The sequence below is a fragment of the Oryza sativa genome, chromosome 12 (genome assembly GCF_034140825.1).
Source record: "Oryza sativa Japonica Group chromosome 12, ASM3414082v1".
Lineage (NCBI taxonomy): Eukaryota > Viridiplantae > Streptophyta > Magnoliopsida > Poales > Poaceae > Oryza > Oryza sativa.
This window is the reverse complement of record NC_089046.1, coordinates 15952139-15975649: the sequence shown is the minus strand read 5'-3', so window position 1 is coordinate 15975649 and position 23511 is coordinate 15952139. Positions and strand designations below refer to the sequence as shown.

The 23511-nt window shown below is 39.8% G+C and overlaps 1 pseudogene; it reads right to left on the bottom strand.

Moving 5' to 3' along the window:
* Positions 1-17510: 17510 nt before the first annotated feature.
* Positions 17511-18935, bottom strand: LOC136354724 (uncharacterized; annotated as a pseudogene).
* Between the last annotated feature and the right edge of the window lie 4576 nt (positions 18936-23511).

Below are 23511 nucleotides of genomic sequence, written 5' to 3'. Positions count from 1 at the left end.
ATTCTAGGCATAATTTAAAGGGTATATTTTAAGGTCGTTTTGGATGTGACAAATTACTACTTCGACCAGTACTGATACAAAACTTGGGTCAACTTCAGAAGTCGCTGCTCCTTTGCACATTCAACGATGACATCCGCCGGAACAAATTATTGGTAATATAGGTAAGCGGACTACAAGGTCTAAGGTAACGACTCATGATGTTTGTGCAAATTCTGCATTTCTTGCTTCTTTTGAACCCAAAGATGTGTCACATGCATTAACTGATGAATCGTGGATTAACGCCATGCATGAAGAACTTGAAAATTTTGAGAGAAACAATGTTTGGACTTTAGTTGAACCACCTTCTAGACATAATATTATTGGAACCATGTGGGTTTTCAAAAACAAACAAAATGAGGATGGTTTGATTGTGAGAAATAAAGCTAGACTTGTTGCTCAAGGTTTTACTCAAGTTGAGAGTTTGGATTTTGATGAAACTTTTGCTCCTGTTGCTAGAATTGAGGCAATTAGACTTTTGTTGGCTTTTGCTGCTTCAAAAGGTTTTAAATTGTATCAAATGGATGTGAAAAGTGATTTTCTAAATGGTTTTATACAAGAGGAAGTTTATGTCAAACAACCACTAGGTTGAGGTTTTGAAAATGCTGATTTTCTCAACCATGTTTTTAAATTGTCTAAAGCTTTGTATGGTTTGAAACAAGCTCCTAGGGTATGGTATGATAGGCTTGAGAACTTTTTGCTTGCGAAAGGTTTTACAATGGGAAAGGTTGACAAAACGCTTTTTGTTTTTAAGCATGGTGATAATCAACTTTTTGTTCAGATATATGTGGACGATATCATCTTTGGTTGTTCGACTCATGCTTTGGTTGTAGATTTTGCTGAGGTTATGCGCAGGGAATTTGAGATGAGTATTATGGGTGAGTTATCGTACATTTTGGGATTGCAAATTAAGCAAACACCTCAAGGTACTTTTGTGCATCAAACGAAGTACACGAAGGATCTTTTGAGACGGTTCAAGATGGAGAATTGCAAGCCAATTTCAACACCAATTGGTTCTATAGCTGTGTTGGATCCTGATGAAGATGGTGAAGCTGTTGATCAAAAGGAATATAGAAGTATGATTGGATCTTTGTTGTATCTAACTGCTTCTAGGCCAGACATACAATTTGCTATATGTTTGTGTGCACGCTTTCAAGCTTCTCCTCGTGCTTCACATCGTCAAGCAATCAAGCGAATAATGAGGTATTTGAATCATACACTTGAGTTTGGAATTTGGTATTCTACTTCATCTTCTATATGCTTAAGTGGATATTCCGATGCGGATTTTGGTGGTTGTAGAATTGATAGGAAAAGTACTAGTGGAACATGTCATTTTCTTGGTACATCATTGATTGCATGGTCTTCTAGGAAACAATCTAGTGTTGCTCAATTAACTGCTGAATCTGAATATGTTGCTGCTGCTAGTTGTTGTTCACAGATTCTTTGGCTTTTATCTACTTTGAAAGATTATGGTCTTACTTTTGAGAAAGCACCTCTCTTTTGTGATAATACTAGTGCTATTAACATTGCTAAGAATCCTGTTCAACACTCACGCGCAAAGCACATTGATATTCGTTTTCACTTTTTGAGGGATCATGTTGAGAAGGGAGATGTTCAGTTGCAGTTTTTGGATACAAAGTTGCAAATTGCTGATATTTTCCCTAAACCTTTGGATTCTAATCGCTTTGCTTTTCTTCGTGGTGAATAGGGCATAATTCATCCTTTTGGCATGGTTTGAGGGGGAGTTTGTACCTCATGGTTTTATCAAGCAATAATATGACAATGAGAAAAATTGAGAAAAGAGAGCTTTGTTTTTGCAGATGGTATTTTCTTGTGCATGCTAGCAATACTTTGAAGGTTTATTTGTCTCTAGCATAGCTTGTATGCATTCTAGTCTTTTCATGAGATTTAGATTTTGCTTTCAAGGGAGATGATGCATGACACTTAAATTCAATACTTGAATTAAGAAAATATGCAATGTTGATGCTAGCATATGGTTTGATTTTTAAATGCTCTATATATATATGCTTTATTGACTTGTTATTCCACAAATAGCTTTAATTGCTTATTGTGCAAAAGAGAATAAAAAAATATGAAAAAATGAATACCGAATCCTTGGAAACAGTCTTGATAACAAGGACGTATTCGATGTGAGCAAAATAATGGGTGCCGAATCCCTGAAAACAGTCTTGACGACAGGGACGTACCCGGAATAAAAGAGAAAAATATGAGCAAAAAGGCTCAAAAAAAGAAAAGGTTGAAAAAAAATTCTCTTGGTTATTTTGTGCTAAAGGTTATTTGAGAAAGAGTGATAAATGCAATAGGTATACGTATTTAGTGTTTATTCTTCAACCTATGTGCTTGTTAAGATGTTGCATTATAAATTGTATGAAATCATGAATTTTGATTGTTGATTCAAGCTTAATTGTAAAATCTTTGGTTCATGGTTATACTTTAATGCATGCTTATTATATTATAGATGGGTTCATCTTCTTTTTATTGCAACACATGACATGATGTGCTATATATATGCTAAGCTCTTGAACATTAATGAACATAATTCCTATGCTTGATGAAATCATTGTCAAAAGGGGGAGAAGTAATGTGAAAATTTTTGGTTTTTTGGAGAAGCAAATTGAATTTTTGGAGAGTTGTTGAGAAGAGCATGTTTTTGGTTCAATTGGGAATTTCTTTCTTTCAAAAAGGGGGAGAAGTTTTCTTTTGGATTTTTGAGCACAATGTGTACATTTGTACGAAGTGTGCTTTTTACCAAACAACAAAACATTTTTATGAGTTTGCCAATGTGTTCATCTAGGGGGAGATTGTAAAATCAAAGGTGTTTTTTGATTATTATTTTGTGATGAACAATTGGCATTGGAGATTATTGGTTTTGTTATTTGGAATTTATTCACGAAGTAGTTTTGGAGATGATTGGATTTCACAGGTGATCGCAGGATTCTATCATTTTATGTGACCGGTCAGACCGGGCTGTGTATGCCGGTCAGACCGGCGGTGATCGAGCGGTCGGACCGGCCAGCCCGCGGTCTGACCAGCCGACTCTGTGTCGGTTTCGGTTTCGGGTTGTTTGTTTGTATATTCGTGATTATTTCATGATTATGACTTCTAGATGGATATTATACGTATGTAATACTGTTGTTTGTTGCTAATGAGTCAAGTTGGAGATAGCTTGATCTCGGAATATGGTTTCTTTGTTTGTTCCATGTATAGGTGACTCGATGTCTTGGGAGAGTATTTGCGGTGATGGACCGGGAGTCGGCTTGGGGATAAGACGACGTCCGTGGTGGTCAGAGATCATGCGGGATACTTAGGCTAGAGTTGATGCACGTGGTTGATGGAGATTCCATATGTCATACGATGGAGGTATTGTGTGCGTATGGGATGCAGAGTTGAATTTGGAAGTAGTCCAAATTTGGTACAATTGGTTATGTAAAGTTTCTTTCTTGTACTAGAGTGTTTCCTAAGGTGTTTAGGACTCTTAGTATGAGTTTGATTCGTGGCTTTAGGCTGCCTACCTCAGGTATAAACAGAGGGGGAGCGTGAGGCTTCCCGGTATCGCTTTAGAGAGCAATTGAGTTGAGTTTTGAGTTAGGGTTTCGAGTTTAGTCAAAATTTTTGTAAGGAGTGCTGTTGGTGCACTTTGTAAACACGGAGAGAATCAATAAAGTCATCATCCACTTTAAGAGTTCTTCGATTTGTGTTTACCGGGTTTTGGCGGTCTAACTGGTGATCTATCGGCGGTCAGACCGGCAGCAAGCGGCGGTCAGACCGGCGGCAAGCGGCGGTCAGATCGGTGGTGGCGACAGGCGCGGCAGGCGATCTTGGCGGTCAGACCGGAGATTCAACACCGGTCAGACCGCGGCATCTACTCGGTCAGACTGGCAGATCAATCTCGGTCAGACCGACTTCCGTCGATTTCAAGGGTAACTTTTATTTCTTCTAAAAGTTTTCGGTTTTTGGGTATACCAACAATTCACCCCCCCTCTGGTTGGCTTAGTTCTTGTGATTCGATCCTACATTTAAAAGTGTGTGGAACACAGTGAAAACACACGTTGAAACATATCGTTATCGTGTATGAAACGTCAAGAGTGAACAGATTGAAACATATGTTTTTTTCATGAAAACATAATCATGTGATATCTTATTCTAATGATTTAATCACAACAAATACAATGGTGTGATCGAATCATAGATCGGATATTTTGGAACTCGCCAAATACATGCATGCATGCATGGAGGAGAGAGAGAGATAGAGTATGTGCTAGTAGTATAATGAATTTTGTGAAACACAGTGAAAGCACACGATGAAACATTGAGTTTTAATAGTTTGAAACATATATTTTTCTTTTATCGGAATATAATTATGTGATGTCTTCTTGTAAAGATTCAATTAAAATAAATAATAATGGAAAGAAGATAAACAATCTAGCACTTATCTGCATGCACGTGACAGTAAGAGGGGAGCGCCCGATTTTTTCTGTACAAATCGGCATGCCGATCGTAAGCATCTTCCAAAACATGTTGTTTTATAGTTCGAAAAACGTGCTAACGGAAACCAGTCCATAAAAAAGAATGTGTCGGGAACGGGCAAATCAATATACTAGTAATTTATTTATCAACAAAATATAAAATGAAAAATAATGTCCATCGTATCAAGAATATAATTCCCAAAGGTCCATGTCATAAGTAAAGTTGGATGGTGCCCTTTTTTTCAATAATGCATCTTAAACATGGCCATTACATGGACGCTGACAGGTGTGTAGATGTTCAATTCCCTCAATTTATATATAGTAAGTACTACTATAATCCAACACTCACATCAGATTGCACCATGGACCTCATAGGCCGTACGTGATCCTTCCAAACTCGCACCATGAACAATATAAGTTGGTTTGTGTGCTTCACTCTGATTCCGCTCTTATGCCACAAATGCCGATATGCATCGAGGTACTGAGATAGGCTTGAGAGACATCATGAACTCTGCTTTGTGGCATATTAATCGTGCATGTAAATAATTAAAATGCAAACCTTGGTAGCCTCTCTATTACTCATGGCCAAAGCATTGCTGTAGCTGTGCTCCTCTTTTGTTCAGCACTGGAAACATGTAGAAGATGACCGTGGTACTTGCAAAACGTACATGTGTATTGGTCATAGAGGAGTTTGTACACCTTGTAATAGTCGACTCATATGGATCAGTCGAAGTACTTATGTTTTCCTTCCTCTGCAGTATCTTCTTTTCTATATGTATTTCAACGGATGCCACTAGTGCATAGTTTAACAATATGATAATGACAACAATATATTCCGGGAATCCTAAACCTAAATTCTGCCCTAGTTTTGCATCCTATACCTGCATCCGCTACACATAAAAATGAGTTTGAATACGATATTATGCATGTAGATGAATTTTAAACAACAAAGAATAGGGCTTGTATCGGCACCTTGCCATCACTACTACAAAACATCAAATAGCTGTCGGCGCTATAGGTGCTGGAAGTGCTAAAACCTACACATGGTCTTTTCCCACTTCCACGGGTTGAAATCACAAAAAACCGGCACCTTAAAGCAATTATAGGTGCCGGTTTTAAAAAAAAACCCGGCACCTATATATTATAGGTGTCGGTTTTTTAAAACAAACCAGCACCTATAATTTATAATAGGTGTTGGTTTTTAAAAAACTGGCACCTATACCGAGCCGATCGAGCGGCCTTATCCATTACCACGGGTTGTCCTTATCCTATCTCTCTCTCTCTCGCCAAGCGAAGCGGCAGTAGCGGTGGCAGCGGCGGCCCGGCGAAGGGGGCCGCGCCCTCCCCTCCACCAGATCTGGCCGAAGGGGGGGTGGTGAACCTCGGCGACGATACCGGCAAGGGCGGTGGCCGGGTGGAGGCGACAACGGCGGCCGTGCCCCTCCATCCTCCTCGATGCCTCCAAGCCGCATGGCGCCAGATCTGGCCACCTAGAGGTCGGGGGCTGCTCGATCCGACCTACTTGAGGTCGGGGCTCACCGGATCCGGTGGCCTGTGACCTCACCATCGTCTCTGATGCCGGTGCCACCGCCGTGGCCATTGCTAGCCACCGCCGCCGAGTGGTGGGTGGTGGGGACCAGATCCGACGGCACCAAGATCGGGACTACCACATCGGCAAGAAGGATGGCGAGAACCGTGGCGTCGGGGTGATATTTTTCTTTGATTTTGTGTTGGGTCTTCTTGGATTTTGGGGGAAAGGGAAAAATGCAGGAGTTCATGTTCTAGTCAAATGCAAACGTTCCTTGTAATGTGATGAATATTCTTGATTCGTTTTTTTAGTGAAATGTGATGGATGTTCCTTGATTTTTTCTTCCAAGCTTGAAGCATCGACTTGATGAATCCAAGCATCAGCTTGATTCATCGAGTCAGCTCTTTTTTTTTTCATCGTGAGCCTCAAAGGTGCCGGTTCTTGAAGCTAGCACCTTTGAGAGGACTCAAAGGTGCCGCTTGCCAAGTGTCGCTTGCCAAATCCGGCACCAATGTGGGGTTGGCAACCAACACCAAAAGGCCATTCTGTAGTAGTGCATTGTGGTAAAATAAATGTTGAAATTTCTATTAGTATGGTCCATGTATAACTAAAAATATTTGCCATGAGATTGATTAACTTTCTTGTACACATTACAACAAAAACAACTGAAATAAACAAAATTATGAAACATCTATTAGTACACTGATGAGGACATTACTGGCTCAGACATCTATTAGCTGCCTTTCGCATAGAAAGGTGCACACTTTCCATGTGAGATTTACGTGTTATATATATGAACAAAAATTATTGCACTACGAGTTTAGTGTGTTTCCGTTTGCAGAGGTATTTGCTTGGGTACGTGAAAAAAGACCGAGCGCAAGAACTGCATGGATGATCAAAGAAGTTGATTAATAGAACTAAACCAAGATCATCTCCAAGTCTACTCCTATATTACCACGTCACTTTTGGTCCATAGAAGACAAAAGATGAAGTTATAAATGTTTTAGATTTGGATTTGTGCCTCTTTTAAGAATCAAGTTCTAGCGAACCTAGCCACTGATTCAGAAGGAATCTTGAAGCCCTTGAGTACTTGATGAAAATCTTATAGAGTCTACTAATTTCATATGGTTTTGGTTCCACGTACGTCAAAATTCCTCCTTAGCTGTCAGGCTACAAAAACAAGTCATGTATCTCATCTAGTTCGAGTCTAGTATGTGCTTTGGAACCTGTAATTGTATCGTGAGCTAAACTCAAGGGGATGCCCTAGTGCTAACCGCTATACAACGACAAAAAAAATAAAGAATAACTGGAATTAAATAATCCGCACTGACTCACTTATTTGCACATAGACACGTAAGCAAAATTACAACTTGCCTTGCACTAATTTTTACAGACGTTCTCCAAACGATATTTTCTGCCACAATTGAGGTCCCAGTCACAACCACTTCTTGTTCCTACTGCAGGGACAATTAATGTTCATTTTGCGATTGGATATATCATAACTAGAAGTTCTCTTCTCCATCTAACATACATCATCCCTTCATATATCCTGACCTTCGCACATCTGTAAATAAATTAATTGTAGCGTGGAAATGCTAGCAGATATGTTGGAGGATTGAGAAACACCAGGAGTTCAGTGAATAGAGCAGACATGAATTATTGTGCAGGAAATAGCTAATATCCTTTTTTTTTCCACTGGATGTATGCTTCGCTACAAGAGTTCAACATAATTCAATGCAACATAGATAAGAAACCAACTAGTTGCTCAAACGCATTTGATTCCACGGTGCCATTTGTATATTTTCACAGTACGTGTATAGGTATTGAATAAGAGTGTCACTGATCAGCAATGTCCTTTATTAGTTGTGTGTTCATCCGAACAGGACCTAACTGTAGTCTGATAGTATCATCAATGTGCAGATAGAGTATCAATGGTTTTTTTTTTCTTCGTTGTGGGTATGGAAAGATTTCAATTTTTAAGAGTCCTCGGCGTTGTGAAACTCAATCCAAAATCTCCAAACTAATTAACTGTAAGCTTGGCCCTTGCTGCGAGTACCTAGAGTTGCTTGCCAGCTGCTAACGTGCTTACGTGGAAGAGGGGTCTTATTTTTGCTCCAGATTCCTCTACTTGGTATGTTGTGGCATACTCCCTCAGTTTCATAATGTAAGACTTTCTAGTATTATCCATATTCATATAGATGTTAATGAATCTAGACACACATATATGAGATTCATTAACATCTATATGAATGGGCAATGCTAGAATGACTTACATTATAAAACGGAGGAAGTATGATGTTATCTATGCGGAAATATCGTCATGCAACTTTGAGCCACGCGGGACCAGCATACTGAGGTACAATTTAATCTTCAGAGTAAAATAAGAAAAAATTTGCGTGTGGAGGCATCTAGGTGATTCTGCTAAGAAAACAAATGCCCCTCCCCGGCCCCAAAAATTCTTGTGATTCATATCAACAATTGTGACCACCCTTGACCCAAGCATCAACTCTGTTACTAATTGATATCAACAGTTTGGATTTTGAAATGACTTCTCACTGCTGGAGAAAGGGGCATTAGTTATGCAACCGGGACCACGAATCCGGGATTAAAGATGTCCATTTTTAGTACTGGATGAAATAATCGGGATTAAAAATCCATTCTAGATACCTATCTTTAGTCTCGTTTTTTTTCATTGTTTTTAACATTAAATATTGATTTCACTCCATCCCCAAATCATCCCCAAATCATGAAAACCCAAATCGATCATCATAGATCACAAAATAAAAGGATATCTCCAAATCCTCAAATCGATCATCTCCAAATACATTACAAATTCTAAAAAAAATCATCACAAATACATCACATATTTACATCACACAAATCAAATACATCTCAGATACATAATCACTAATTCTAAAAAAAATCATCATAAATCCATGCCACTGCCTCCTCCCGCCTCCTCTCCGGCAGAGCTGCAGGCGCCGCCGCGCAGGCCTCGGCCATGCCGCCGTCAACCGCCAGCCGCTGCGCAGGCCTCCGCGTGGCCACACCGCCCTCCGCCGGCCACCGCCCTCCACGCCGCCACACTGTCGCCAACCGCCGCGCAGGCCACCCCCACCCCCGCCTGGCCGCCTGCCCTCCCGGCACCCGATAGGAACTCGCTCGCTCTTGCTCTGCTTTTCTGCTCTCGAAGAAGGAGAGGATAAGTTTCGGTTATAAACAAACGGATAAGGAAGAAGAGGAATAGGAAGATGAGGAGTGTGGGAGGATGTCTTAGGGATTATATACTGTATATGGATTTTTAGTCCCGGTTGATAACACCAATCGGGACTAATGATCAAATTTTATTCCCGATTGGTCACTAAAAATTCCCAACCCCCTGGCAGCCTCGGACAGAAAACGAATCGAGACTAAAGATCATATAGGGCCGATAGAGTTTTAAACCGGGACAAAAAATTATCTTTAGTCCCGGTTTCAATTCAAACGGGGACTATTATGGTTTTTGGTTAACCTAACAAAGATGGTTTCTCCAGTAGTGTTTGTATGGAAACATCTCCATATTTCAGTCCATTGTTCTGGACTTGTCATCATGTTGTGGAGGCGCACAGATCTTGTGCATTTGTTATTATGGCTAATTAGCCTGTCAAAGGAGCATCACATGATCAGGAACTCGGGCTTAATTTTCACAGATGTATGCATGGTAGCAGAAAAGTACTGCTTTGATAATACTGTAGCAGACCTCTTGAGCCATTCAGTCACAAAACAGAAGGATGTGAAATAGTGTGCTGTCACAAGGCCGGGCAACTGCATTAGATCTCAGTTGGTTTTGGACAAAACATTCTTGTGCTGATCAAGTGACAGGATTCTGGGAAATCCTTTGAAAACCACAATGGCATAACTGCAGGCTTTTGCGACTAGTTATGATCTGTAACGCATTGTGAAGGCCGGAATAATGATTTCAGAAGCATGTAATTGAGATATGAAACCATCTTTTTTTTTAAATTACACAATACAACGCAGACACTCAGAACACACGTTCACTCACCCCTATGAACGCACGCACGTAAACCCTACCCCTATGAGCATCTTCGAAGACTAGATACGCAAATCCTGTAGATTGACGAAGTCACCACAGGTTTGGACAACCTCACAATATTACTAGCAATAAATATGAGACACAACTCCCCACAAAAAGAGAGTGAAAAGTAGCAAATACCAAGAACTCTTTTTAGAAAAAGATATAATGAAACAAAAGGTTGACTAATTAACTTCACTGAATTGAGTTTGCTTTTTGAAACATGTTGTCCATGATATCACAATGTAACTGATAAAGGTCCATATCATCATGTCAGACCTAAACAAGGACGCTGCTTGCTGTCTACACAATCAATTCCCTCAATATATGTAGGAAGTATATATCATCCAACACTCACCCCAGATTGCTACCGGCTGATCTAAGTCACTTAAATTAATACGAAATACGAGCAATTTCTGCACCAAAAGTCCTCCAACTTTATTATTGAGCTTGTTTTGTAGACACTCTGCGCCATCATCACCAATCAGTATAGCTAAGTTAAAGTGTTTCAACCAAAGCATGTATACTGGAGGCCGGTAAATGACAGATGAAATTACCATTTATTTCAATATCCTTTCTCAATTTCCCGAAGTCACTCAAGTTTCAGTTTGGTACACAGAACAAGATTGAACAGTCATCACGATTCGATCGTCTGCCTCAACAATCTTTCCAGCCATACAGGAGAGCGAGATGATAGCGACATGGCAACCTGTCCGTGATCTCTGGATTGGTTTGGAGGGAAGGTGACATCCATCAGAGCTCCTGATGCTTCCCAGGCCAACAACCATGCATACACAGTCACACCTACGCTATCCAGCGTTTCCTTAATTTGTCTCTATGGAACTCTGTTCGTTTCTGTCTTGGCATTGTAGCATTGGGTCTATCACTCTAAATAGCAGTTGATTTGATGCGATCATTTAATACAGTAAGTAAGCTACCTACTCTCTCCGTTTCATAGTATAAAACTTTCTATCATTGTCAACATTTATATACCCCGTCTCTCCCTAAATATTTAACACCGTTGACTTTTTAAAACATGTTTGACCGTTCATCTTATTCAAAAACGTTTGTGAATATTATTTTAAAACTTGAGTAGTAGTAGTATATTTAACAATGAATCAAATGATAGGAAAAGAATTAATAATTATTTAAATTTTCTGAATAAGACGAACGGTAAAATATATTTAAAAAAAATCAACGGCATTAAATATTTAGGGACGGAGGGAGTATATGTTAAATAAATCTAGACATACATCTATATTCATTAAGATAGAGAGTCTTATAATATAAAACGAAGTATTATAGTTCACTGGATGGAGCATCTATTTCTCTTAGAAAAACATGGTGATATATTCAGGTTCAACCTTTTTAGTGGACTGCCTAACAGATCATTGTGCATCCATCTAACGTAACTAACTTGCTAGTGATCGGTGATCAATCAGGGAAGATGTGATGAAATCAACAATGTGATAACTAGTTCCCAGGATTCAACAAGAGTTCAATCAGTCAGCAAGTCACTTGCTCTAGTTCTCGTTCTGTCGGCTTCAAATTTTTCTCCGGTAAACGTGATAGATTTTTCTGTCCAGAATGAGGTCAGATACACATGCATGCACTGTTAATATGATGCTCCGTTTAACGTTTCAGGTCAGGTTTAGTAGATCAGAAGAGAAAACTAGGTGACATCACAGAAAATATTGAAAGAACTTTCCATGTGAGATGTTAAGTCCTAATCGATAAAACACAGAATCGTGGATAGCTTACTCTGTTGCTCAGTTGAGGAGTTGCTAGTCTCCAAGACGGTCAGTACACTAAGATAGATTTGGGAGCAAAATGAAACATATGAACCTCCTAGCACCTATGATTATACTCTTTCATTTGTTTCAGTTGTCAAACAAAAAAAAAATATATCTCTTGGTGTCACAGCTCGTATGGCCCCTTCATTTTGCTTTCCCCTGCTGGTATTCAAAGCATAGATCACATAAAGCTGTAGAGGCGTCAGATAGATGAGCTAAAGAGAGCTTGGTCAAAATAGTTGACTGCTGCCTGAAAATATGATACGATTGATCCTGGAGAGTTATAAAGAAGAGGGGCAAGAACTTGCAGCAGCCAGTGTCTCTAACCTGTGAACTCTCGACGCCTCCCAATTCTACCGTAGCTACGCAGCTAACAATCATCTAACCAAACCACACCATGGATGATATAAGTTGGCTTGCATGCTTCACTCTGACTCCACTCCTTTGCCACAAATGACACTATGCAAGGACGTACAGAGCTAGCTGGCTTCAGAGGCATCAGGAATTTCACTTTCTGGCGTATAAAATGTGCACGTAAATGATTAAAATGCTAACCTGGGTGGCCTCTCTATTTCTCAGGATGCAAACAATGTTATTGCTGTGCTCATCATTGTTCAGCACTGGAAACACATAGAACATGCATCACTGTGGTACATGCAAAACAAGGAAGTTTAGCTGAAACCCCATGTTCCAGCGGAAACATAGAACCCTCGTCATGTATTGTTCGATCTAGACTGTGCGGATCAGATTGTCTTGGCCTTCGCTATTTGCATTTCGCTGCCCGCCTCCATCAGTACAGTTTACACATGAATATAACACGATGAATGCACAAACTCGTTTGTTACTAGTTTGCACAGTGAGTAGTGCACATGAATATACATTACTGTTTTTTTAAACATGTATATTCATACCAAACGGATGAGAAAAAAAAAAGAGTATATTTTTATTTTTCTTTTGCACCCCGTGAAACATCACCTCACCCAGCAGCTAGGCGGGGTTGCCTGGGTTGACCACCACATGGTTATCTCTTTCAACTGTTGCATTCTGCTGACGACGAAGGTCGAGTGCTAGCTGCAGCTTCTCATTGTAGCTTGATGCTCTCTCCCTGCCATCTCTAGAGTGTACTTGAGGGCAAGGAAGAAAATTCTCAACGTTTGATCCATTGAACAAAAGTTAACATTTACCATAGTTATTTAGAAGGTGCTCAAATCACATTGTGTTTTTGTTGTGTATAATTTCGATCGACTGCAACTTTGAAGTAGCTATTATGCCGTATTTAACCAGGAAAAATGCTGGAACAACTAATAGTACATTCTTCCCTGGACATGCTTGGTTACATTTTCATTACGAGGACAACTAGTTGGTTTTATGGTTTAGTTATCCAATAAAATGTAGATTATGTGATCTACTAACATGAGAGCGTAGCCTAAACATGATCACCCTAATGCACAATTCTTAGGGTTACAGACCGTTGTTTGAAGCCATCGATGCGGTTTTCCTTGTCCCCTCAGCCATGTTGTCAGCCGGAGTGGAGTAGAGGACGAAATCCCTCGAACCACTCCAGTGATCGTCGGTGTAGGGGAAGTAGTCGTACGGACATATTAGAATTCCTCAAATGCTGAACTGCCCAATGGGTGAGTTCCCCAATAGGCTCTGTTCGTTACCTCCCTTACCAACCTCCCTCCCTCGTTTTCCACGCACACGCTTTTTCAAACTGCTAAACAGTGCGTTTTTTGCAAAAAAAAATTATATATAAAAGTTGCTTAAAAAATCATATTAATCTATTTTTGAAAAAAAATAACAAACACTTAATTAATCATACAATAATAGGTGTTTTGTTTTGCGTGCTGGAGAGGAGGGTTCCCAACCCCTCCTCCTGAACACAGCCTAAATATTAGGGCTATCCATCATTCCAGAGAAAAGGTTTGGTACTTGGGGAGGTGGTAAGTACTTGTCACATGCTTCGAGAGGTGCCTGGATAAATGCTTGTCTTTCTTCAATTCTCTTTATGCCATGGGCTTTTAATACCTACCTAAGGGGGTTCATCAGAAGTTTCAAAAAAAAAAAGAGGTTGATAGTACTGGGCAAACTCAATGGAAATAACATATTACCAAATGGGAGGATATGGCTTTTCCAAAAGATTTTGGAGTCTGGATTTCACAGTGACAAGAAAGACGAATATAGCTCTACTGGCAAAATGGTTGATGATAATAGAATCAGAGGTCAAGAGCTTGTGTATAGAGTTGCTATGGAAGAAATAGCTTCATCATTATCTTAAAAAAAAAAGAAATAGCTTCATCGGGGTGGGGTGCTCCAGTATACAGGAGGGAATGTTTCTCAATTCTAAAGAGGGTTGCTCAATATTGGGAAATGGATGAGTTTTGGATCTGAATGGCCACTAGGAGATGGTTCACATATTAACCTCCATTCTAAAGTATTATTCCTAGCTATTTATGAGATATGTAATCAACAAGAGTGTAGGATCGAATCATAAGAACTAAGCCAATCAGCGGGGGGTGAATGGTTGGTATACCCAAAAACAAAAAACTTTTAGCAGAAATAAAAGTTACCCTCGAAATCGATGAATCACGGTCTGACCAAAGTAGTTGCGCCGGTCTGACCGCCTGATGAACGTCGGTCTGACCGATGTAGATCGATCGGTCGAACCGGCAAGAACGCCTGCCGCCGACTCCTGTCGCCGTCGGTCTGACCTCCGTGTACCCGCCGGTCTGACCGCCGCGATGCCGCCGGTCTGACCGCCGGAGCGCCGCCGGTTAGACCGCCGAAACCCGGTGAAAACACAAATCGAAGAACTCTTAAAGTGGATGACGACTTTATTACTTCTCTCTGTGTTTACAAAGTGCACCAACAGCACTCCTTACAAAAATTTCGACTAAACTCGAAACCCCAACTCAAAACTCAGCTCAATTGCTCACTAAAGCGATACCGGGAAGCCTCACGCTCCCTCTCTATTTATACATGAGGTAGGCAGTCTAAAGCCACGAACCAAACTCATACTAGGAGTCCTAAACACCTTAGGAAACCCGCTAGTACAAGAAAGAAACTTTACATAACCAAACGTACGAAATTTGGACTCCTTCCAAATTCGACTTCGCATCCCATACGCACACAATAACTCCATCGTATGCCATATGGAAATTCCATCAACCACGTGCATGAACTCTAGCCTAAGTATCCCGCATGATCTTTGACCACCACGGACGTCGTCTTATCTCCAAGTCGACTCCCGGTCCATCACCGCAAATACTCTCCCGAGACATCGAGTCACCTACACATGGAATAAACAAAGAAACCATATTCCGAGACCAAGCTATCTCCAACTTGACTCATTAGCAACAAACAATAGTATTACATACGTATAGTATCCATCTAGAAGTCATAATCATGGAATAAACTCGGATATCCAAATAAACAACCCGAAACCGAAACCGACACCGTGTCGGCCGGTCAGACCGCGCATATACCTCCGGTCCGACCGGCTACCAGAGCCCGGTCTGACCGGTCACATAAAATAATGAACCTGCGATTCACCTGTAAATCCAATCATCTCCAAAACCACTTCGTGAATAAATTCCAAATTATAAAACCAATAATCTCCAATGCCCGATTGTTCATCACAGAATGATAATCAAAAACACCTTTGATTCTATTATCTTCCCCTTGATGAACACATTGGCAAATTCATAAAAATGTTTTGGTGTTTGGAAAAATAAAAACAAAAGTGGTAAAAAGCACACTTCGTACAAATGTACACATCGTGCTCAAAAATCCAAAAGAAAACTTCTCCCCCTTTTTAAAAGAAAGAAATTCTCAATTGAACCAAAAATCATGCTCTTCTCAACAACTCTCAATCCAAACATTTTCACCTTACTTCTCCCCCTTTTGACAATGATTTCATCAAGCATAGGAATTATGTTCATTAATGTTCAAGAGCTTAGTATACATATAGCATTTCATGTCATGTGTTGCAATAAAAAGAAGATGAACCCATCTAGAACATAACAAACATGCATTAAAGTATAACCATGAACCAAAGATTTTACAATTAAGCTTGAATCAACAATCAAAATTCATGATTTCATACGATTTATAATGCAACATCTTAACAAGCACATAGCTTGAAGAATAAACACTAAACACATATACCTATTGCATTTATCACTCTTTCTCAAATAAACTTTAGCACAAAATAACCAAGAGAAATTTTTGAAGTTTTTCTTTTTCTTGAGCCTTTTTGCTCATAATTTTCTCTTTTATTCCGGGTACGTCTCTGTCGTCAAGACTGTTTCCAAGGATTCGGCACCCATTATTTTGCTCACATCGAATACGTCCTTGTCATCAAGACTGTTTCCAAGGATTCGGTATTCATTTTTTTATATTTTTTATTCTCTTTTTCACAATGAGCAATGAATGCTATTTGAGAAATAACAAGTCAATAAAGCATATATATAGAGCATTTATAGATCAAACCATATGCTAGTATCAACATTGCATATTTTCTTAATTCAAGTATAGAATTTAAGTGTCATGCATCATCTCCCTTACAAGCAAAATCTAAATCTCATGGAAAGACTAGAATACATACAAGCTATGCTAGAGATAAATAAACCTTCAAAGTATTGCTAGCATGCACAAAAAAAACCATATGCATAAACAAAGCTCTCATTTATTAATTTTTCTCATTGTCATATTATTGCTTGATAAAACCATGAGGTACAAACTCCCCCTCAAATCATGCCAAAAGGATGAATTATGCCCAATTCACCACGAAGAAAAGCAAAGCGATTAGAATCCAAAGGTTTAGTGAAAATATCAGCAATTTGCAACTTTGTGTCTAAAAACTGCAACTCAAATTCTCCTTTCTCAACATGATCCCTCAAAAAGTGAAAACAAATATCAATGTGCTTTGTGCGTGAGTGTTGAACAGGATTCTTAGCAATATTAATAGCACTAGTATTATCACAAAAGAGAGGTATTTTTTCAAAAGTAAGACCATAATCTTTCAAAGTAGATAAAAACCAAAGAATCTGTGAACAACAACTAGCAGCAACAACATATTCAGATTCAGCAGTTGATTGAGCAACACTAGATTGTTTCCTAGAAGACCATGCAATTAATGATATACCAAGAAAATGATATGCTCCACTAGTACTTTTTCTATCAATTCTACAACCCCCAAAATCAGCATCGGAATATCCACTTAAGCATATAGAAGATGAAGTAGAATACCAAATTCCAAACTCAAGTGTATGATTCAAATACCTCATTATTCGCTTGACCGCTTGACGATGTGAAACACGAGGAGAAGCTTGAAAGCGTGCACACAAACACACAGCAAACTGTATGTCTGGCCTAGAAGCAGTTAGATACAATAAAGATCCAATCATACTTCTATACTCTTTTTGATCAACAGCTTCACCATCTTGAAATTGGTGTTGAAATTGGCTTGCAATTCTCCATCTTGAACCGTCTCAACAGATCCTTCGTATACTTCGTTTGATGCACAAAAGTACCTTGAGGTGTTTGCTTAATTTGCAATCCCAAAAAGTACGATAACTCACCCATCATGCTCATCTCAAATTCCCTGCGCATGGTCTCAGCAAAATCTACAACCAAAGCGTGAGTCGAACAACCAAAGATGATATCATCCACATATATCTGAACGAACAGTTGATTATCACCATGCTTAAGAACAAAAAGCGTTTTATCAACCTTTCCCATTGTAAAACCTTTCGCAAGCAAAAAGTTCTTAAGCCTATCACACCATGCCTAGGAGCTTGTTTCAAACCATACAAAGCTTTAGACAATTTAAAAACATGGTTGGGAAAATCAAGATTTTCAAAACTTGGTGGTTGTTTGACATAAACTTCCTCCTATATAAAACCATTTAGAAAAGCACTTTTCACATCCATTTGATACAATTTAAAACCTTTTGAAGCAGCAAAAGCCAATAAAAGTCTAATTGCCTCAATTCTAGCAATAGGAGCAAAAGTTTCATCAAAATCCAAACCCTCAACTTGAGTAAAACCCTGAGCAACAAGTCTAACTTTATTTCTCACAATTAAACCATCCTCATTTTTTTTATTTTTGAAAACCCACTTGGTTCCAATAATATTATGTCCAGAAGGTGGTTCAACTAAAGTCCAAACTTTGTTTCTCTTAAAATTTTCAAGTTCTTCATGCATAGCGTTAATCCACGATTCATCAGTTAATGCATGTGACTCATCTTTGGGTTCAAAAGAAGCAACAAATGCAGAATTCGTACAAACATCATGAGTCGTTACCTTAGACCTTGTAGTCCGCTCACCTATATTACCAATAATTTGTTCCGGCGGATGTCGTCGTTGAATGTGCAAAGGAGCAGCGACTTCTGAAGTTGATCCATGTTCTGTATCAGTACTGGTCGAAGTAGTAATTTCCGGAGGACCATCTCGATCAGCATCAACAGTACCCGAACCTGACGACCCTGGCTGGTCTAACCGCACGTCATGCGCCGGTCTGACCGGAGGTGTGCCGGCGGTCTGACCGGCTTGGCGCCCGGTCTGACCAGCCGAGCCGACCTCGTCGTCGTCGTAGTCGCTCTCGTCTTCAAAAATACGACCATCCTCCCCCTGAACCTGTGACAGTGTACCTGCAATATCGGGTCTAGTACCTAGACTAGCCTCATCGAAAGAAACTTCACAAGTCTCAACAATTTTGTTAGTCCCTAAAATAAGTACACGATAGCCACGAGTGTGTGCGGGGTAACCAAGAAACAATCTATCGGTAGAGCGTGCCTCAAACTTATCCAAATTTCCAGATTTCAAGACAAAGCACTTGCAACTAAAAACACGCAAATGTGAAACTTTGGGTTGATGACCAAATCGAAGTTCATAAGAAGTTTTTCCAAGTTTAGATCACAAGAAAACTCGATTTGAAATATAACATGCAGTGTTAATAGCCTCAGCCCAAAATTTTCTAGGAGTTTTGTATTCATCCAACATTGTTCTAGCCATCTCAACCAAAACACGATTCTTCCTTTCAACAACACCGTTTTGTTGAGGAACACGAGGAGAAGAAAATTCATGTTCAAGACCTCTTTCATTGCAAAATTGTTCAAATGAAGCATTTTTAAACTCTCTACCATTATCACTTCGAATTCTTTTCAAAGAACCTTGAAACTCAAGCTCCAATCGAAGAAACAAACCACGGAAGTGTTGAAAAGCTTCGTCCTTAGTTGCCATAAAGAAAACCCAAGAATATCGAGAAAAATCATCAACAATAACCAATACATACCACTTTCCTCCAACAGATTGCACTCTAGCTGGACCAACGGTGTCCATATGTAATAACTGTCCCGGTGCATCCGTCATCACAGAAACAATAGGAGCATGTGAAGTAGAAACCATCTTAGCATGACGGCATCGTGTACAAACCAAATCATGATCTTTCTTAAGTTTAGGCAAACCACGAACAAGATCCAAACCACTTAACCTAGTGAGATGATCAAAACTAACATGTCCAAGTCTACGATGCCAAAACATCACATCTTTATCAAACTTAGCAACCAAACATGTTATCACAGGTGAAACAGGATTTTCAAAATCAGCTTTAAACACTCTTCCATAGCGAGAAATATTCAACACAGAATCACCACAAGAATCAAAAACTTCCAGTTTTCTTAAAGTGAACCTCAAAATTTTCATCAACTATTTGTGAAACTGAAAGCAAATTGTACTTTAAATCCTCAACCAAAGCTACATTCTTCAATTCAAATTTATCATTTACCTTAACCATACCTGTAGCGAGAACGGCACTTGTAGCAGCATCACCAAAAATAATCGATTCAGTCTTAGATGCCTTCTTTAGGGAGGAGAACCAATTTTTATTACCGGTCATGTGCCGCGAACAACCGGAATCAACGATCCACACGTTCTCCTTCCTTGCCACCAAAGCCTACACACAAGCAGAAGTCGAAGCCTCAGTACTGGGGTTAGATGATAATAAAAATTTAGGAATCCAGTACTGAGACACATGACCAGAAGATCCAATAGGCATATATCCACGTGCAAAATCAATTTTAGAATTTTCAGAAAAATTCCTCCGAGGCCGGTCTGACCGAGGTACAGTGGCCGGTCTGACCGGGGGCCGGTCTGACCGCCTCTGCACCGCCGGTCTGACCGGTGCCCGGTCTGACCGAGGCTGTTCAGCCGGTCTGACCGGTCTCCGGTCTGACCGCAGGACCCACTGTGGTTTGACCGGTTTCCTCGAGGGAAAGCCAGATTTTTGCTACTTTGATTTTGCAAAAACAATCTCTCTCTCCTTTTTCTGTTTATGAGCTAATCTGAAACAAAAATCAACAATATGTCCATCTTTGCCACAAAAAGAACAAGTATATTTTTCATGTTGTTTAGACATATTGTTAGAGCAAGAAGATTTAGCAACACAAGCAGAAACAGGAGGTTTTGCATGCACAACATTGGATTTTGAAGAAGATGCATTCATGGTAGATATGATACCAGCAGATTTAAACACAGTTTTATTAGTATCATGTTTAATCAAAATCTCACCACTTCTAACACCAACACCTAACACAACAGGAGGATGTCTAGAATTATGAGCATAAGCATCAAAACCTAAACCACGGTTATGTGTGCTAACCTTTGATTGATCCAAAATCATGTTGAGGTTCTTTTTACCATCAGAAAATCTTAGCAAAGAATTTTTCAAATAAGAAACCTCTTTTTCCAAATTAGCACAATTTTCACAATCTACCATGACACATTCGCCTTTACGACATTTGGGGCAAGAAAGCACTTCATTGTTTTTCACAATATCTTCCATGTACTCAACACGACCTAAAGCATCTTTTAGTTTCATCTTATTCAAATTACATGTTAAGCAATCTAAAATATCAAACTAGCATGAAAAGCAATTTGATATTTTTGCAACAACTTTTTAGTTTAAAACAACTCATCCAAAGTGCGTGTGTGCAAAGCAAAACTACAAGCAAGAGAAGATCTATTTTTCAAATCATGTGCAGCATTAACATCTCTAATTTTTGAAATCTCATTCATTAAAACCTCACAATTTTCACAATCATCATCATTAGGAATAAGAGATTTTAACCTATCAATTTCAGATTTAAGAGATTCAATGATAAATTCCTGTTTTTTATACATCTTCTCACACTTTTTATTTTTAGCACTCAAAATATTAATAGCTTCCTCAAAAGTACTCACCTCATTATCTTCATAGTCTGTGTCAGATTCACCACGAGCCATGAAGCAAACATCGGAGACGTTCTTTCCCTTACCATCATCTCCACTTTCACCATCTACATCACTTAGTGGCTCGAAGGCGGCGCAAACTTGCTGAAAAGCCTTCCTAAGATTCTCCATCTTCCTCCCTTGGTTAGAACCCTTCGACTTGTAGTTGTTGGGCTTGTTGTTGTTGGTCTTCTCACCATCTTTGTCTTCTCTTTTGCCTCTCCCAAGCTTAGGACAATGCGAACGAAGATGATCAATTGAACCACATTCAAAGCAACGATTTGGACCACCTCTTTTCCAGTTCCTGGCATTATTCATAGCTCGAGCAATTCTGTTAGCAACCAAAGATCTAAGATCACTCAAAATTTTATTAAACCTAGAAAGATAGTCATCCAAAGCTTCTCCAGGTTTCATCTCAAATTTAATGTATTCTTTTTTAAAAAGATCTCGACGAAGCTCTTTAATGTTATTTGTTCCTTGATGAAAATTCTTCAAAGCATTCCAAATCTCATGAGCAGTTTCAAGATGTGCAACACAATCATAATCAGAACGAGAAATCCCACTCAAAAGCATATTACGAGCTTTGCAATTATTTTCAAATTCAGTTTTTAAAGCATCAGTATTAATGGCTTCAAGAATCACATAAGGATGAGAAACTTCAGCCATAATGTAAGATTGCATCTTACTACACCAATGAGGAAAATAAGTTCCATCGAAAATATGAGCCTTAGTTGAAAACCTAGCGGGAGTAGCCATGGCAAAAACTTAAGATCGATAAAAATCCAAAGAAGAAAACTAGGCTCTGATACCACTTGTAGGATCGAATCACAAGAACTAAGCCAACCAGAGGGGGGGTGAATGGTTCGTATACCCAAAAACCAAAAACTTTTAGCGGAAATAAAAGTTACCCTCGAAATCGATGGATCACGGTCTGACCGAAGTAGTTGCGCCGGTCTGACCGCCTGATGAACGTCGGTCTGACCGATGTAGATCGATCGGTCGAACCGCCGAGAACGCCTGCCGCCGACTCCTGTCGCCGTCGGTCTGACCGCCGTGTACCCGCCGGTCTGACCGCCGCGATGCCACCGGTCTGACCGCCGGTGCGCCGCTGGTCTGACCGCTAAAACCTGGTGAAAACACAAATCGAAGAACTCTTAAAGTGGATGACCACTTTATTACTTCTCTCTGTGTTTACAAAGTGCACTAACAGCACTCCTTACAAAAATTTCGACTAAACTCGAAACCCTAACTCAAAACTCAACTCAATTGCTCTCTAAAACGATACCGGGAAGCCTCACGCTCCCCCTCTATTTATACATGAGGTAGGCAGCCTAAAGCCACGAACCAAACTCATACTAGGAGTCCTAAACACCTTAGGAAACCCGCTAGCACAAGAAAGAAACTTTACATAACCAAACGTACCAAATTTGGACTCCTTCCAAATTCGACTCCACATCCCATACGCACACAATAACTCCATCGTATGCCATATGGAAATTCCATCAACCACGTGCATCAACTCTAGCCTAAGTATCCCGCATGATCTCTGACCACCACGGACGTCGTCTTATCTCCAAGCCGACTCCCGGTCCATTACCGCACATACTCTCCCGAGACATCGAGTCACCTACACATGGAATAAACAAAGAAACCATATTCCGAGACCAAGCTATCTCCAACTTGACTCATTAGCAGCAAACAATAGTATTACATACGTATAGTATCCATCTAGAAGTCATAATCATGGAATAAACTCGGATATCCAAATAAACAACCCGAAACCGAAACCGACACAGTGTCGGCCGGTCAGACCGCGGGCTGCGCCGGTCTGACCGAGCATATACCTCCGGTCCGACCGGCTACCAGAGCCCGGTTTGACCGGTCACATAAAATAATGAACCTGCGATTCACCTGTAAATCCAATCATCTCCAAAACCACTTCGTGAATAAATTCCAAATAACAAAACCAATAATCTCCAATGCCCGATTGTTCATCACAGAATAATAATTAAAAACATCTTTGATTTTACAAAGAGGTGATGGTACAACAAGTTAAAATGGATGGGCATGAGTGCTTATCTTTCAGGAGATCTTTTGCACTTACTGAGGTTGATGAATGGGTGGAACTAAAAGGAGTTGTTGAAAGCATTGAGTGGAATGGAAATGCAGCTGTGGTCTATCAACAAATAAGAAGTTTACTACTAAATCATTGTATAGAGCACTAACTTTTAGAGGTGCCAACGTAGGGGACGGTATGGGGCTGTCCATGTCCCATGAAAATTAAGCATTTCATATGATTGGCTCTGAGAGATAGAACCCAATT